Source organism: Siniperca chuatsi, linkage group LG15, assembly GCF_020085105.1.
Source record: "Siniperca chuatsi isolate FFG_IHB_CAS linkage group LG15, ASM2008510v1, whole genome shotgun sequence".
In the NCBI taxonomy this organism is placed as follows: domain Eukaryota; kingdom Metazoa; phylum Chordata; class Actinopteri; order Centrarchiformes; family Sinipercidae; genus Siniperca; species Siniperca chuatsi.
The window spans coordinates 17,617,489-17,636,162 of NC_058056.1; the positions used below are offsets into that span (position 1 = coordinate 17,617,489).

The window sequence follows — 18,674 nt, forward strand, 5'->3', positions numbered from 1 at the left end:
TTTATGTTAAGCTAAGCTAACAGGCTCCTGACTGTAGCTTCATATTTACCGTACAGACATGAGAGCGGTATCAATCTTTAAGCTAAGTCATGGTTGTCAATGAAAACAATGTGAACCATGATGAAGATTAGTACAGTCCCTAACCACCCTAGACTTTTAAATGAACAGAGTTACCTGGAGCAGCTGTGTGCAGTGACTCTGGTACAAAATTGTCTTCTGCAGGAGCAGAGACAGCCATAAGGTCCGTGTGAAAAAAGAAGAACTAGCTCCTCAAACTGATAAAAAAAACTGGTAAGCAAATTTGACTGTAATGGTTGTTGGTGTGACTAAACAATAACTGATATTTTAGTAATTTTGGAACAGTGGAAAGAAGCTGTAAACACGAAATATTATCACTTTTTAAGTTAATATAGTGAACTTGTTAAAAGATAGTTTTTCATCCAGCAGTTACGGAGCAACATTAGCTTTCATTTGGAGTTGTGTTTCTGGCCACCTGATAAATAAAAGTCCAGTATTCACTTTAACTCTATTTTTGTTCTCCACCAACTCTGGCTCTTCAGCTGCTAAATGCTCCACTATGTTCACCAGCTAGTCGCTAACGTTGTCTGTCTCGTGTTTGGTGCTGGGCAGGTAGCGTGCAGTTTGTTTTAAGAGCTTTTACACTGAAAACAGCTGTGGCCAAAAACGATGCTCTGAGAGCGGTGAGACTGAACCAAAATAGTAAAGTTACAGGCAGAAAACCTTTTATTGATTTTAATATCTTAGGTTAACTGAACTTGTTTGCCCAAGTTCACTGAACTTAACTCAGCTCAAATTACACTTTCACAACTCATGAACCAGCTTACTAGTTCAGTTAACTCACATTTTCAAGGGAAACCAAAGTTTTTAAATTGAACCAGCTTGCAATGCTTTACAGTGTAATGTTAAGTACCTTTTGGATTCAAATATATCATCCCATGTTGCACTGGCAGTTGTGATACGCTTCACAAATTCTTCCATAGGCTGTACACCTGCCTCTGTCTCCTGCCTGCATGCTGCTTGATGCTTTTTCTCAAATATACCCCTTTTTACGGCCTCTAAACGGCCCAGAAAAAAATGGAAAATAATCAGATACAGATTCATGCAGGTGATCCCTAATGTTCTGCACTGCTGCACAGGTCATGGAATCCTTCTTCCCAAGGAGTGGTTGTACTTTCAGTCCAGGTGTGCAGAGACACAGAGAGGGAATGCTGCCAGGACCTCAATAGCTTTTTTTTTTTGTGCTTTTTTTTTGATGGGATAGCTAGCTATCGCTCTGGAAGAGCTATATAGTCAGAAGTCAGAGTCATGCATTCCTCAGGGAGGCAGGAAGGGAGGGAGCTGCCTGTGTGGAGCTCTTCTTGTCCCATTAACACTTTTTCACAGTTGCTCCTTCACCCCACCTTGCTCCGTGGCACTTTGCCTCTGGCAGACATGAAACGCCCTTGTAGGATATTTTACAGTTGTGCGCTCAGGCCACTTTTGAAGCACAGAGAGAAAGTATAAGGCTGAGAATTGATAAATAGGTAGTGTTTAGCTGCACATCTTGCTTGGCAGAGGGGTCTTGGCAGACCAGAGAGCATAGGTCTCTCTCAGGCAGATTTACTGCATGCCAGAGGCTGAGGATTGAGGAATGTCCCCCTGCAGTGAGAAAGAGAGGGCCATGGGAGGGTGAGCTAGACAGGCTGAGGCATCTGTACTTCAAGATAATATAGGACCTGATAGTAAGACAAGATTTTTTTGTTCCTATCAAAGGATTTGGAGCTCTCTCCCTCTCATGGCACATTATGTGCATTTCCAAATGAAGAATAAAAACCTCAAATATCAAAACTCAGTAAGAGCTGTTGGAAATCACCCATTAGTGATACTGTCATGAATTTACGCGATTTAGATTCCCATGACAGTACTGTACAAGTGAGGCTTCAAAAAGGGTCCCTTCAAACATAGCATCTGCACGCCACACTACACTGATGTTAGTTTACACAATGTTGTCAGTGCTTGATGGCATCGGATAAGTGCATGTTTCCCTCCATGACAAGCTGCCCCACATTTTGATCCATCAGGGTTACATCTGCTTAAACACTGGTCATAACCAACTCTGAGAGGACAGCGAATTAAGCACATTAATCCTTATCCGCACTGTAAAAAGGACATAAAGTTGGAATGCTCCGGTATAAGCCACATTGTGGCATTAAATCCTCCTACTCTGGTCTTATTTTATTTCTTACATGCTCATTTTGTAGTCTAACCCTAACCTCAAACGAATATTGTCAGGTGATTATTGACCTGATCTTTGCACTCTGCACTGTTGGCTGCTAGTAATTTTGGTGATCTACACAGGATTATTAGAGATTAGTCTGCTGTTGCAGCCACCGCAAGTCGCTCCTGATAAGATAAAATACCTCCAATGTGAAATACACAACAGCAAAATAGCACGGGATTCCTTTTGAAACACAATCAGTGAGATAATTTGATTATGAATTGAGCTGTTCATCCACAAATTCTTATAGGAACAAACAAGTTAATGTTGCTGGGTGGTGAAGGATGCTTGTGATTAGGAAGGATGTTGGCTTGAACACTGCTCTTCCTGAATCAGCTTGCCTGTGTGTGTTACAGTATGTGCTGTAGGAGATTACATTCCCTGCAAGCCCTGTCCTTATGCATTAGATTGCAGTCTGAATTATGCATTTGCATTTATATAATTTGATGTATTAAGGCAAATTCCCAAAATGACAGAAACTTGCCTGTGCATGAGCCAACCCTCTCAAGACAGATGAAACATGACTGATACACATCCCCATAAAAAAAGAGGCATTTTCCATGGCTGTCTTTACTTATATGTCATCTCACCGTTTCTATTGCCCTGATGGATGGAAGCAACTCTTGATCTTCATAGATCAAGAGTTGCTTTAATGTCTAGAGCAGACCAGTAGCTCTGGAAACTGAGGGATGAGCCCATATTCTATGGCTCCTAAAACTATGCTTCTCTCTCACACTGTGCGTTTATCTTTTAAGACACATTAACATAAGAAATATACAGACAGACATATTGTTTTTACAGAAATATGTATGCACACACATTCATATTCACAAACACCTGCATTTGCCTTTCCTGCTTTGGTGTTCAGGTGTCTGGGCATGCCTGGTTATGCCTTTAGCTTGCAGCAGCCAGGATTTAATTTCTCTTTGATTGCTTGGTATCTTTGGCCTTTTCCCCACCTGGAGAGAGCAACACCGTAACATTATTTATACCTCGCCTAGCCCATTATATCAAATGATATGATTAGAGTGGTATGGCCTTTTATGAGGGAGGAGGGGAAACAAAGGCTTGACTGTGGGAATCTCCACGAAGGACTGTTTTAATTACACGCCACACAAGACACGGTCAAGGTCACTGATGAACGCGAGGCTTTTGACACCCAATAACTGTATTTTTTTCCCTTTCACAGAGAGCAACAATGTGCTGCTGCAGTTACTTTTGAATAGCAAGACAGGATAGATTTAGTTTTTGAGAATACAACAGTGTCCTAAAATGACGGCAGTGTCTGTGTCCTCCTCTGCTGCTGATAAAGCAGCGTTTCACAAGAATCAGCATAAACTGTTCAAGAGATACAAAAACAAACACTTCACTGTGTGATAGTGTGTGTGTGTGTCTGCGTGGGCAGGAATTCACCTGGTTAGCTGGCTGCCAATCACATTCATAGGAATTAGGAGGTATGTTATCATCTTACTGAAATCATTCCCACAGTTACATAACTGAAAGACAATGAACCCACAATGAAGAATTTACTCCCACACCATAATCATGCTGCAATACATAGAGAAAACAATAAGATTCTGTTACAGCTGTTATGCTGTATGACTGCAGTGCACTTGAAGTTAGCACACTCAGTAGCACCAGTTAAAACCAGGGAGTATTTCATACCCAGGTACAGTGATAGCAGTGAGGTTGCACTGAGTGACAGCACAGATTGATCCATGTGTCTGTCTTGAAGGTCAGGCAGTCTGAGCTGTACTCATGGGCAGAAAACAATATTATGTCGTGGCCTGGTTCAAGCTGCTGAACGACGCAGCAACTCTCCAACATTATCCACCATCACAGAGCCGCAGACTGAGAGGAAAAGTTAGATATGATGAAGTGACTATATTGTCACTATTTAGCCTAATGTATTTGGTTTTCCACATACCCTAAAACAAACTTTCCTAAAGTGGGGTCAGAGGACCATCAAGGGTCTTTTAAAGGGTTCAAAGAGGTTTATATATAATTTTCAAGAGGGTCATGACATGTCATTACATTTTACGTAAAGTAAATACATTTTACAAAGTATATAAAATATTAAAAAACAGTAAAGAATTTACATACACAGACACATAAAAACAATAGGACAAAACAATATCAACCAAGGTACAAAGCTGCTTTACATGGTGATTATTGACAACATCAGAGGTTTAACTACCTTTAGTATAACATTTAGTCCATATCAAGTCACATTTACCAAATCCAGAGAACCTGAGGTTCTTTAGGATGCAAACAGGGGCCCAAGGTCTCAGCTGTATACATTTTAGGCTGCTTCTTAATGAAAAACTTGGAGAACCCTTGCCTTGAATTCCACACAGAACATTCAACACAGCAATGCCACTTGCATTTCTCAACCTGACACCATAAAGTTGCATAACTGTAATTGTGGTATTTGCACATTTATAACCACATGCAGAATAATCAGCATTTGTGTGGCGGTCAGTTTGCAGTTCCTGGATGTTTTATGGGCATTACAGTGCACACAAACCAAACAAAAAGCTTTCTAACAATACAATGGGGATTTATAATATGTCTGTGCTGCTGGAAAATACATTTATAGTCATCTTATCTGTATTTTTCACCCCTTTTGCTTACTTTAAGACGCTGGTAACATTGCTGCAGGTGTTACTCATTGAGTTTATAGGGACTTTATGATACTTTTGGTACTTAATTCCTGTATAACTACTTTTTAATATTGCAATAGGGACTTAAACTGTGATACACAATGGGAAGCTTAAAGTATGTTTGTTGTTACTGGCATTTTGTATCCCAATGGTATTTCTATAGTGCTATAACATTGCTGTGGAGGCTCATAGTGTATCAGTAATTGTATACTGACCATATGCTGTTCAATTCAAAAATATATAATTGTGTGTGTGTGTGTGTGAGAGAGAGAGAGAGAGAGAGAGAGAGAGAGAGATGCATTAACTCTGAGTATATTAAGATACTCTACTATCCACACGCAACATCAGCTTGGATTCATTCCTTCCCACATGTTGTGTGGGGGAGAGAGGCGGGACCTCGCAGCCGGGAAGGGCGTTCTCTTTGCGGTCAGACCGGGCAGAGTCATCCCGAGGGGTGGGTCCTCCGGCAGCAGAAAAGGAAAACCCACCTTTTTTCATTGTTAAGGACGCGGTGGAATGTGATGGTTTGATCTCAGACGGGCCAGGGAGGGGAATATCCGAGAGGAAAGGACCGACGAATGTGATTTAGGGAAAGGGAGAAACCAAAAACGCAGCCCCCCCCTCCTCCTGTCGCCTCCAACTCTCTGGTTGTATCTGAAAATATGTGGATGTGGATGAACTTGTCCTCGGCGTGTCAGCAGCAGTGAGTCCTACCGTTCGCATGAACTCAAACCGTGTGAAGTTGTGGATTTACCGTCGCGTTTTTCTGACCCGGCGGTGGACCAGCTAAGGTAAAGTTGGAGTCTTTATTTTTTAGCCTGTTTTGGGTTGGATAGGGAACATGGGAACATGGTTTGGGGGTTCAGACAGCGGCTTCCTGAGTTGGACCCAGTTAGTCGGGACTGCAGAAGTCTGAACTGCGGCAAGTTTTTCAGTCCTCCTCCTCCTCTGCTCCTTTTGTAGCCAAAATGAAGCATCCAGGACTGCGGCGAAAACCTCAGGTGGTTAAACTGTAGCGTTGCATAGACCATGTACATCGTACTGTGTTAACACGTCGCAGTTTTTACAGTGTTTCACATATTTGGCGGCATATTTGTTACATATTTGCGATTCGCTCGTGTCTACGCACTTAATAACGTCGGGCTTTTTCATATAGGCTACTGCATAACAAGCTATAGCCTAGTTCAGAACATGGGGGTCATGAAAACCTTAAAACAAGTGTTTGCTACCCGTACAATTCTCCTGACATTCATGTAGTCTGTTTTGGCCACTGGTTAAGGATATTATCTTGTGCGCTGTTTCAAAATGTAACTTGGCTAATCACTGTAACTATAATTCCTGTTTCTGAAGTCGTTAGGGATTTTATGGTATTTTTATGAATGAAGTCAAAATGTTTCAGTTTCATTTGTTGACATTCAGTACCAGCCACATGAGTTAGCATATCAAGACACTTTGTACCAGATGCAGAGATTTGGCCCTCTTTTCCTTAAGGATACAGGGAAGCATGAAAGTTGTGTTTACCCATACACACAAATGTTTCAGTATATGTCCTACACTTTATAGAGTGTGTTTACAGAAAGGAGATACTGTGTGATATGTGGTAGATATAACTTCTAGCTACTGCAGTTGTTCATGTAAGGCGGCATACGCAGTACAGGATATTGACTGGCCTAAATATATTTTGGGGTTGGCCTAATCACACTATAAAATCACTACTGTGCACAAAAGTCACAAGGACATTGCACCCACCTAGGAATAGACTAGTAGAGGACATACATATAGTGATTTTACATTATAAAGGGAAATTGAACACCACCTGTATTTAGGCCTTTTAATCTGTTGAATGAGTTCACTGTTAATTAAGCCATTTTGGGATTCTGGACCTGTAATGAAAAATTAATTGTGCACAGGGGTCAGGTTTTGGATGGTGGACAACCTCAATGCAACCACACAAAAAAAAATGAATTAGCCTTCAATCTAGTGCTGAAAGTTCGTCTGAAAACTAGTGTTTAAAATTAGTAATCGATAGACAGAAAATTTATCGCCAACACAATAGTTAATTTTAATTGTTTAAAAATGCCAAATATCGTCTGGTTCCAGCCTCTCAAATGTGAGGATTTGTTGCTTTTCTCTGTTTACGTGACCGTTTCATGAATATTTGGGGTTTTTTTGGACTGTTTATCGGACAAAACAAGCAATTTGAAGATGCCACCTACAGCTTTGGGAAACTTATGTCCATTTTTCACAATTTTCTGCCATGTTATAGACTAAATTAATTGAAGTTGACACACCAAACAATAACTAAAATAATAATAGTTGCAGCCCTACTCGGATGACATTTTAAATCAACAAAGAGTGTAGCATGACATGTTTGTTCTGTTTGAGTATGTGTGCTTGTTTCTTTCCCTTCACATGAGGTGGAATGCGTTGTGCTGCATAGGCTACACAGCCATGTATGAAACTACTGTGGCAGAGCTCATAGTCTGAACAGTATGTGCCCTGTGCTGCCTCACCCGAACTATAATAGCGGAGTGTTTGTGTCAATAGCAGAAAAGGTACTTGTAGTGGTGGAATACTAATCTGCCAGGTGGGGCTCGTAAAGAGCAGCATAGGGAGGGAAGAAGATGGAGGGGACCTGCCTTGACCTGTTTCAGACATGAAGGAGGCAAAAAAATCACTGATGACTTTCCAGTAAGGCTCGCTCTCTCAGCCAGCTGTAGATTATACCAGCTGAGCTACAAGCGTGTGCTGCTGTGAACCCACTTTCCTCCTGGACTTCGCACAGGCACTTGCATGGCAGCTTGTCATGGTGGTAGATGGGCGAAAAGGGTTTCCTATGGTATTTTTGGGGGGGATTATGACACCGCATGTGGAGGGAATGTCTGCAGTTTATGCTGTCAGTTTGGAAATGTTGGGAGAAATGCAAAGGGAAAATTAAATGAGAGTACCAGTAAAGTGAAGAGTGATCTGTCTAAAATGTCCCTGATTACTGCTTGATCCATGCATTTACAGTCTTGGGAAATTATGCTCCAATGTTAGGTTTGGTTGCATTGGCTCTCAGGAAGGATCATTCCCAGTGGATGCCCCCTTTTGACTTTCACCCCAGTATCTGAACATGACTGCTCAGGGCAATGATAGCTGTTAATGTTGACACAGTAGGAGTGCCACCACCACCACCACTTGTTTTTTGATTTTTCAAGTTATCTTGATGCCAACAAGTGAAAGTTACACAAAGACAGAGTTTACACCATGTCCTCTCCAGGAGTTGTCGCCTGCCATGCAAAGTAATAATCATACCCCTTGCTCTTCTTTTATGACCTGGGCTATACCACGCATGATTGGTTTTCCACTCCACAGAACGCCGTGACCGCCCTATGAAACTGCCTGTACTGCTTTGGGTGAAACCAAAAACTAATCATTATGAGTGTCCAATAAGGGTAATTATCAGACTAAGCACTGGACCCGGGGATTACAGAGTGGCTAAATGACTGCTCTGGGGATTAAATTAAAATATTGAGGTTTTCTGCCTGGTAGAATCAAACCGCTGGGAATGTCAAACCCAGCCGGTCGGTGGTAGTATTACTGCCACTCCGCATATCAAGGTTTATGCACAGAGCCCCTGCTGTTAGTGAAGTACCTTCGCATCAGTGTGGAATTACAGTACATGGACGTCATTTGTTGCAAATGCATGCAAATAAGAATGGATATTGTTATTGCTTAGTTGGATGAAAATGTATGTTGAGAAATAGTTCAGTATTATTTCAATCAACAATCTGTATTGTCAATATCCACAAGAAAAAAACACACACACACAGACAGTTAGCCAATGTTAAACATTAGCTCACTTACAGAATATTGCCTTCAGTGTTAATACTGGTAACAAACCATGTAATATATAACAACTAACAGTTATTTTCATTATCAATTAATCTGTAATCTGTAATTAATTGTTTTGTCTATGAAATGTCACAAAGTAGTGAAAAATGGCCATTATAATCTCCCAGAGCCTAAGGTGATGTATTCAAATAGCTTGTTTTAAATGACCAACCGTTCCAAACCCAAAGTTTAATTTACTATCAAATATGATAAAAAAAAATCATATTTGATCTTCTCAAATCTTCACTTTTGAGATGCTGAAACCAGCTGGTGTTTTTGTGGCATTTCTGTTTGAAAAATGACTGAAATGATTAATCAATTTACAAAATAGAGTAATTTTCTGTTGCTTGACTAATTGATTAGTTGTTAACATAATAAAGACAACTTAAAATGTCAGTGTAGCCTGTTCATTCTCAAAGGAATAAATGGTAAAAGAAAAGTCAGCATCCACATGAGCAGACGAGTGTCCTTTGCAGCGTATCCTAGATATCCTAATAAGCTGTAATGGATAGCTCAGATAGAATTTGGACCGGATGGTGTTGGTTATTAGTGGTAGACTTGGGCCTCCTTGAAATAGTACAGATGAATCATACATAGTCTCTAAGAGACTTTTATTAAAGCCCACTCACAGCCTGTGAGTGTATGTCCTTTGTCAGTGTGTGAATGCGTGTGTGTGTGTTTTGTGATAATGCAATAATGAGCTCAGTATCCGGGACAGAGGCTGCTGTTGACAATACGCAGGCCAGCTGGAGTTGCTGTCTGTCTATTAGCAGACTTGCAGGAGGATGGCTTACTGCCATAAAGATGCCTAAATGAGACTGTGTACTGTTATCTCTGGAGTGTGTGTTTGCTGTAGTTAGGAAGAGCTGAAATGATTGGTCGATTAATCAATTAGTCAACTGACAGAACATTAACCTGCAAATATTTTGACATGTAATTTTTCAAGCAAAAATTAAAAAACTACTTCTTCCAGCTAATCAGTTGTAGGAATTTTATGCTTTACTTTGTCTTTTGTGTTTGTAAACTGTACATCTTAGGAATTTGGACTTTTTGTCGTACCAAACAATCAATTTGAAGACGTCACTTGGGAAATGATGACAGGCATTTTTTACTATATTTGGACATTTTATAGACCAATCAAGAAAGTAATTGGCAGATTAATCGATCATGAAAGTAAACATTAGCTGCTGCCCCAGACATAGGCACATGCGTGTCAACTGCTTGTGTGCAGCCATTTAGGCTCTTTTATGTTGCTGATCTCTGGATTGGTGTTTCTGAAACAGAAAATGAATCAACAGAAAAAATGCAACATTCTCTGCTTTCAACTTTATTTTCAACTCTGTTGAGTTGCTGTTTTATATCAATTTGAGTTAAATAATTGTGGTTTTTCGACTTCATCTTGGGTTCTAGGAACTTGGAATAATCACTGATCATTTTTTACACTACTATTCGATTATTATTAATCGATAATGAAAATAGTCATTAGTTGCAGCCCTATGTGTATGTGTCTAATGTGTACAGCCATCAGAGTCTGACGTCCAGACCTTTTCATACCCTAAACCAGCATTTCCCAAACCTCTCCTGGAGTACCCCTTGTCCTGTTTTCGATCTCTCCCTGCTCCAACACAGCTGATTAAATTGATCAACTCATCATGAAGTTGCTTGATAACAAGCTGATCATTTATACTAGCTGTGTTGGAGCAGGAAGACATCTAAAACATGCAGGACAAGGGGTACTCCAGGAGAGGTTTGGGAAACTTTTTCTTTTCCCCTCCTTGTATTTTGTCTCTTCCTCATTTTCTCCCTCTCCTTTTCCCTTTCTTCCCGCCCCTCTTCCTGCCTGCCCTCCCTGCCAGCTTTCTTTATCAGTGGTGGGCCAGTGACAGGGCAGGGCTCTGTGATTTCAGCTGGAGTTCAAACTACTTGAACTTTGTGTGTGTGTGTGTGTGTGTGTGTGTGTGTGTGTGTGTGTGTGTGTGTGTGTGTGTGTTCCAAAGCACTTTTCCTCTGTTCGGTTCTCAGCCATGTCGATCTGTCACTGGATACTAGAGGCGGAGAGTGTCAATCACTCAGCGAGTAGTAGCCAGAAGTATATCTTAGCTCCAAGTGTTCACACGCCTCACTCAGGCTCTCATTAACACATACACTGACACACAATGCAACAGATATGTGCTCTCACTCTTCAAGAATTTCATGTCAAAGCAAGAATGAATTCTGTTCCTCAATTCTTCTGCGTGTGTGCGAGTGTGAATGAATCCCCCCTCGTTTGTCGTCCAAAGCATGCCAAACAGCCTCCTCATTACCAGCTGATCTGGTGGGCATTCTGTCCTGTGGTGGCGTAGTCACCCATTGAGGCATCACTCTGCTGTGCTGCAGGTGACTGTGAACCGGTATTGTGTCCAGTACGCTGCAGCAGATATCCATGACAACACAGCACTGACTCTTAAACATATTTTTTTCTCCATCAAAAGAGTTGAAACTTACATCAGTTGAGTGAGATAATCAGTTGATCTGGTTCAAATTCTAATCAGAGTCATTCATTTGCTACAGTCTCTGATGGTAGGTAGACATATTTTATATTGTATCGTGACATAAATTGTTATACTTGCCAACCACACATGAAGTGGATAAGTGATAATGCTTTTTTGGGGAGGGAAAACACTTTTCTTTGCATTGTAGGGCTTCAGAATTAGTCCCAAACAATAAATACAATGTTTTACCCTTACCATAGTGTCTTGTGTTTTGTAATTTGTGTCTTAATGTTCAGCAACATTGTTAAGATTGTGGAACCAAGATTTAACCACTCAGCTCTGAATGACACATTTCCATTTCCTTGTATTCTTTTATGTGTGACAAGCTGGCAACTTAACAATTTTTGGCCAACATTGCCTTTCCTTTTAGTCATTTTGAAGAAACCCTTACATCTCAATGGAGAGCTGTAATTGTACTTTCCCAGTTATGTTTGTAAATCCTTTTGCTATATATGTAGCTGGAAGTCTACCAAGCTGAGAGGATAGCATGACAGCATATATACGACCTTTCAGTTGCTTAATTTAAATGATGGTATGTTGCCTGGCAAGTTAAAAACAGTGAAACCTTGCTTAAACCAGGCTAAAACATGGAAAACCTGGAGCATAAGCAGAATCCTGATAACAAATGCAATTCTGGGAACCTTTTTATGACAAATTATAAGACTGGCTCAGATACTGGACGCACTCAAGTGCACTGGCTCGAAACAGATGTCTTCAGTGCTCCTCTATCACTGCTCCTTAGGAATTATCCATTGGTTGTAATGCAGATCTGTACCAGACTTCCAAGTTACCTCCTAGCGCCATATTTTAGGAATTTTAATTTCTGAACACCCATTGCTCCCCCGCAACCCCCAAAACGAGGCAGCTGCCCTGCTGTTGACCGTGTGAAGGCTCTAAAGCTATGGTAACTGGAGAGGAAAAAAAATCATCTGGTCTTCATTTTGGCTCCCCAACCATCCACCATTTCCTTATCACATGGGAGCAGAGACAGATGTAGTTAGCATTGAGTCCGTAGATGCTATACCAGAATATAATTTATTATTTCAGGTACTTTTGATTGATGAGTCACGTACTTTTTCCAGTTTTGCCTCTGCTTCCACTTCCATAGGCTTGAGCTTGAATCTAGGGTAAAGATAACTGAATCAGTTAGTTTAGTCTTCAGACTTTACTCTAAAGGTTTCTCATGTGAGTCATCCTTTGAAGTCTTATGTCTGTCTCTTTGTCTTGCTTTTGCAAACAAGAACATTATCTATCATGGATGCAAGCTCATTGCAGCTTATCACAGGCGTAAACATTGTTGATAACTTGTTATCACAATAGATTTCTATGATTTTTAGGTTCTTACGTGTGTATCGTCTGTCTCTTTCTCTTCCACCCCCTGCCCTCTGTGCTAAGTGCCAGTTTATTTAGCAAAACACTCCTGCCAAGAATGTGTTTGTGGCTGTTAGATATACCCTGATAGCTGCAGGTGATAAAGTCTTCTAATGTTTAATCAGTGGCCCGGCCAGGCCAGCTGCCCCGCATGGCTGGAGTTTGGACCACATCGACTAATAATGTGGGCCACACTGCTACTGTGTTTGTGTTTTTACATACTGTCAGGTTGACCTAAAACACAAGTTTCCTCTTGGTTTTGGGAGTTGTATTTTTTCCAACTGGTTCCTGTGTGGGATTTAGGTTTCAATAAGTTGTTTTACAGAAGGTTCCCTGTGCGCCTGTTTTGTTCCTACACTGTACAGGCTCCTCAAAAATGGCTACCTCGTCGAAGAAAAGAGGAAAGAAGTGCAAAGACTGACTTCAAAAGCATGTAGGAGGCACAGCAAGGTAGAGAGGGAGGGAGGGGAGAAAGGGACTGAGACATTTTAACAGGGAAGAGCTAAAGTTAGGACATTTCTTGTAAATTCCTCAGCCACACTTATTTTTTTAGGTGTTCTTCTCAACAGGCCAATATTTCCCCTCTCCTTCCGATTGTTATCTTGTCTCTCCCTCTCTTTTCACCACAGTAAAGAGGAGACCCCCCCCAATCTCCTTTTCCTGTCACTCCCCCTTCTCCTGCCTGGTCCAGGAGTATTTTTGGAAGTTAATGAAAAGAGAAATCTGAACCGCTTACCCTTAAAAGGCATGTCTGGGTCAGCTGGGTGGAAACTTGTGTTATTAATGTCCTTAACATTTTCTATGTGAGTGGGTCATCTGTGATTGTAAGTATGCGAGCGTTCGGTGCTGCGTACAGCGCAGGAATGCTGTGGGTTGGGGGACTAGAAGGAAAGGAGGGTGGGCTAGCAAGCAGACCTACGTCTTCAGGAAAGGAGGGGGGTCAGGGGCATATTTGGCATATTTCAGGAGCCATTCCAGTCTGGTTCAAGATGCATTCTTCTTCCTAGAGATCTGGCTGAGCAGCCAGACAGACGATAATGAAGGGAGGAGAAGAAAGGTGAACATCACGCTCTACTTCCTATCAGTCTCGTGATGCTAGTGGTGGAAGATGGCGCAGACTACACATACCTTGCTTTGATGGAGCCAAAGCTAAAAAGCCGCTAGCACAGTTGGTAAAAAGATACGAAAATACCACCTCATGCCACCTATACACTGACACAGATGTCTACCCCAAGTCTATAACCTCAATAATATCCATAAAATCCATAAAAGGCTAAATGTTGAACCAAAGTCCTTCACCCAGCAGCAGGGTTTGTGTGTCTAGGGTACCATCACTACAATTTAATGAGTGTTTATATGCTGAGAGCTGTAATATGTCTCTTTCAACTTCTCTTCCGTAGCATTATAGTTACTGCTTCTCTCCCCTAGAATTTATGATGTTTCAGCCTGTTATTTGCAGTCGGATGGCTACTGACTGACATGACAGTGGTTGGCAGGAGTTCACTGTGGCGGTACCAGTCCAGTGCTCAGCAGAGGTCGGGTTCATCGTGAGGTCTCGAGTCTGTGTCGAGGTCCGGTTGGAGTAGAGTGTACAGATCTATTCCTAACCGGCCAAATCTTCGTTTAATTCTCTGTCTGGACGTTTCTTTTTTTGTTTCGTGGCTTTGTCATTTTTTATATTGAAAATAGTGATTACTGTGTCTGAAATCAAAATGACACTAAACTAAACTGATAAAAGAGCAAACATTTAGAATATCAAATACTTCTACTTGGTGGGTGCTTACTGTACTCACTGTGGTGCTGCTGTTTCTGGGTGAGGCCCAGAGAGACATCAAATGTGCTTGCTGTCTGGCTTGTGCTTTGATGTGTCTGATGTTCTTATGTATCTTAGTAGAAAATCTTTTGGAAGAGTGGTGCTCATCAAGTAGAGCTGCCAAGACTTTTATGATCTAGTTCAAGGAGCAATGAAGATGTTGTGGTTGCTTGTGGTGGCCCAACACCTTATTTAGATACTTTGTTAGTTTCCCCATTAATTTGTCACCTATTTGTACTCTTAGTGAGTCTCATGAATTGTTGTTGACTGCTGGAATGAACATAACATGAAATTCATGCTACTAGCCACCTATTTGTGATATTTGAGTAGAAAATAGTTTGTCTCTTGAACACAGAGAAATTAGAGTATAATTTTCTCCCTGAAAATGAATTTGGAACAGTTAAGAATAAACAACTTCCTTCTTTCTTGGCTCTGATCAGTTGCCAAGCAACCAGCAGAGACTCCAGGAAGTCACTGTTCCCGACCAAGAAATAGTCAGATGAATAACCCCCCGTAAATGATTGTTTTTACACTTTGGTTTTTGTACGGATTAAACACACAAGATGTAACATGTTAATTAGATTTCTTCATTCACTTCAACAGAGGAAACTGACTAAAAAACAAGGGAACAGACTGAGAAATTGAGGAAAAGAAAGATGGACTTTGGACTAGTGATACCTGTGTCAACATTTTGAAAAGTAGCATTCATAAATTCACTTTATTTATGTACAGTGTAGCTGTGTGTGTGGGTGTGGATGTTTGTTCATTTGATCAGCTGTGACTTGAGCAGTCCGGGTTTGGATATGTATGTGCAAACTTTGCAAATGATCTGTCTGGTGCTGCACAGGGAGTCTTTGCTCTTCTACCTCCACCTTGACTGTATGAGGGATATATGTACTCTTACATCCACACACTCACTCTCACACACTCTTGTCTGACCTGTTCTAATCCTTGGATCTACAGGGCGGCTCTCAAAATAAAATTCCTGCTGCAGATTATTTTTCTTGTGATCAGAAAATATACATGTTCTCAGAGAGGAATGCTCGGACGCCATGGCGACCTGGTGATTGCTCACTTCCCCCTCTTCTGTTTCTTTCGTGCTTGGCTGTTTTGTCTTCTGTGCTCCGCTTCTGCTTAACTTTATTTTTCTGTTCCTTTACTTATTTACTTAGTAGACAATTCTACAGTACGTTGGTAAATCTAATGAACTTTTAACAACTTGTCACAACTTTTTTCATGTATATGACCTTTATCTGACTTTCCCAAGTTCCCTTATTTTCTTTTTGTCCTTTGTTTTCACCTACCCTCATTTTAAAACTAAACTGGTAAGATGTTTTTCTTCCCACAGCCACCCCTCCCTCCGTTCATCCATCCATCCATCCATCCATCCATCCAAGTATTAGCAAGTCTGGTTTTAGGAGCTTTCATTATTGTGGTGCTGATGCATGCAGACCCCGACTGCAGGGCTATTTTCAGCGTCTCGTTCCCCTCCTCTGTACCCTTTTCCCTGCTCTTTACTGGTTTTCTTTTGGAGGAGATCCCTGCACTGCTGCCTTTTTGTAAAGGCAGCTGAGCTAGGTTGGCTGGTTTTACCCTCCATGCCAACATTGCTGTTGGAGCTCCTTCTCATGCTAGCTGTCCCAACCAGGGGAAGTGAAGCAGCACAATGCGAGCCATGGTGAGGCCATAAAAATAGACTGGGTAAAGTGTAGCTTTTACTTCAACAGACATGCTTGAACCCTTTTCATGTCCAAGATTTTGTAGTGTAAGAAGAAGAAGAAGATTGGCTGAGTAGAGCTGCACTAACAATGTTTTTCCCCACTTTTGTTTCACAACTAATGGTACAGAAACAGATAGGAAAGAAAGTGAGGGAGAAGGGAATATGACATGCAACAAAGGCTACCAGAATGCCCCACTAATGATTATTTAAATAGTTTAATTGGTTGATTGTCTTTTCGATTAATTGTTTAGTTGGATAAATGTACGAAAATAGTGAAAAAAAATCCCCTAAATTTCCCAGAGCCCAAGGTGATGTCTTCAAATTAAAGCTACAACTAATGATTATTTTCATTATCGATTAATCTGCCACTTATTTTCTCAATTAATCGATTGTTGTTTGGTTAAAAAAAAGCATAATAAAAATATTATTAAAATATTCATCCCAGTTTCTAAAAGTCCCAGGTAACATTTTTAAATGTCTTGTTTTGTCCGACCAACAAAAGCATTACATTTATATTTATTATTATTATTATTATTATTATTATTATAATATAAAACTTTATTTATAGAGCACTTATCAAAACAAAGTACAAAGTGCTTCACAACAAGAGAAATAAAATACCACAGTGAATGATGATCGATTAATCTGCCACTTATTTTCTCAATTAATCGATTGTTGTTTGGTTAAAGAAAAAGCATAATAAAAATATTATTAAAATATTCATCCCAGTTTCTAAAAGTCCCAAGTAACATTTTTAAATTTCTTGTTTTGTCCGACCAACAAAAGCATTACATGTATTATTATTGTTATTATTATTATTATTATTATTATTATTATTATTATTATTATATTAAACTTTATGTATAGAGCACTTATCAAAACAAAGTACAAAGTGCTTCACAACAAGAGAAATAAAATACCACAGTGAATGATGATATATAAAGAAATAAAATACACACAAGCAATAAAATAAACAGCCAGTTCAGGTAAAATCAGGATATGCTTTCCAATTTAAAAATGTGTCTTGAGAAGAGACTTAAAAGAAGACACTGACTCAGACAACGTAATTTCTTTGGGCAAGTTGTTCCAGAGCCTCGGGCCCTGATGGCAAAAGCTCTGTCCCCCTTCGTTTTCATCCTGGTGTCAGGAACAGACAGAAGACCCCTGCCCAAAGATCTCAAAGAACGTGAAGGTTCATAAGGTATTACAAGGTCCAAAATATAGTCTGGAGCCAGGCCATGAAGAGCCTTATAAGTAATCAATAAGATCTTAAAATCAATCCTAAAACAAACAGGAAGCCAATGTAAAGAGGCTAAAAAAGGTGTGATGTGACCATACCTCTTGGTCCTGGTTAAAAGCCTAGCAGCTGAGTTTTGTACAGTCTGCAGTCATTTCAAAGTTTTTGATTAAGACCAGTGAACAGGCTGTTACAATAATCAAGGCATATACATAAAGCATATACAACAGTTTCTGCATCAGTAAGATTTAAAATAGATCGGATTTTTACAATGTTTCTCAGGTGATGAAAACATGATTGGACAAGCTTAGTGATATTTTGCTCAAAACATAAATTGCTATCAAACAGGACACCAAGATTTCTTGCAAGAGGCTTGATATGTTGTGACAGGTTACCAGTAGATGCCAGTATTTGTTTAGTGATGTGTTGGGGCCCAATAACAAGGATTTTCATTTTATTTGAGTTGAGATGAAGAAAATTTAGCGACATCCAGTTTTTTATGTCAGACGGTCAGTCCTGCAGAGTACTCAGCGACCTAAGGTCAGTGGGCTTGACAGGGAGGTACAACTGTGTGTCATCCGCATAACAATGAAAAGAAATCCCATGTCTGTGGATGACATCACCCAAGGGAAGCATATATAAGGAGAACAGTATTGGTCCCAGAATTGAACCATGAGGCACACCGTGCTTGATATGGGAGAAGAATGACATGAAGTTATTAATGCTGACAAAGAATTTCCTATTGGACAGATAAGATGAGAACCAGTGTAGTGCAGTGCCAGGTATGCCAGGCAGCACTTAAGTCCAGCAGCACAAGAATTGAGCACTTGTCTATGTCTGCATTCATTAAAAGTTCATTAGTGACTTTGAGAAGGGCTGTCTCAGTGCTGACAAAAGCCAAATTTGAACTTATCAAAGGTATTATTGTTTTCCACAGCAGCAAGAAGCTGCTTAGAGACAAGTTTTTCGAGAATCTTTGAAATAAAAGGCAGTTTGGCAATTGGACGATAGTTATCCAGGAGGGTGGGATCAAGCCCAGGTTTTTTTAGGACTGGCTGGACACAAGCAGTTTTAAAGTAATCTGGGACGCAGACAGTAGACAGCGAGCTGTTAAAAATAATTGGTAAAAGGGCCGCAATACAATCCATAACTTCCAATAAAAACCTAGTTGGGATTTTGTCCAGA

General features: G+C 40.4%; 1 protein-coding gene across 2 annotated transcripts in view; it reads left to right on the plus strand.

The window, feature by feature from the left end:
* Positions 1–5,355: 5,355 nt before the first annotated feature.
* luzp1 (leucine zipper protein 1) overlaps positions 5,356–18,674 on the plus strand; it is a 54,380-nt gene continuing 41,061 nt past the window's right edge. For both annotated transcript variants that reach the window (XM_044166580.1, XM_044166579.1), the window contains exon 1: positions 5,356–5,732. The gene's annotated coding sequence lies outside the window, so the exon portion shown is untranslated. The remainder of the gene's footprint in view (positions 5,733–18,674) is intronic.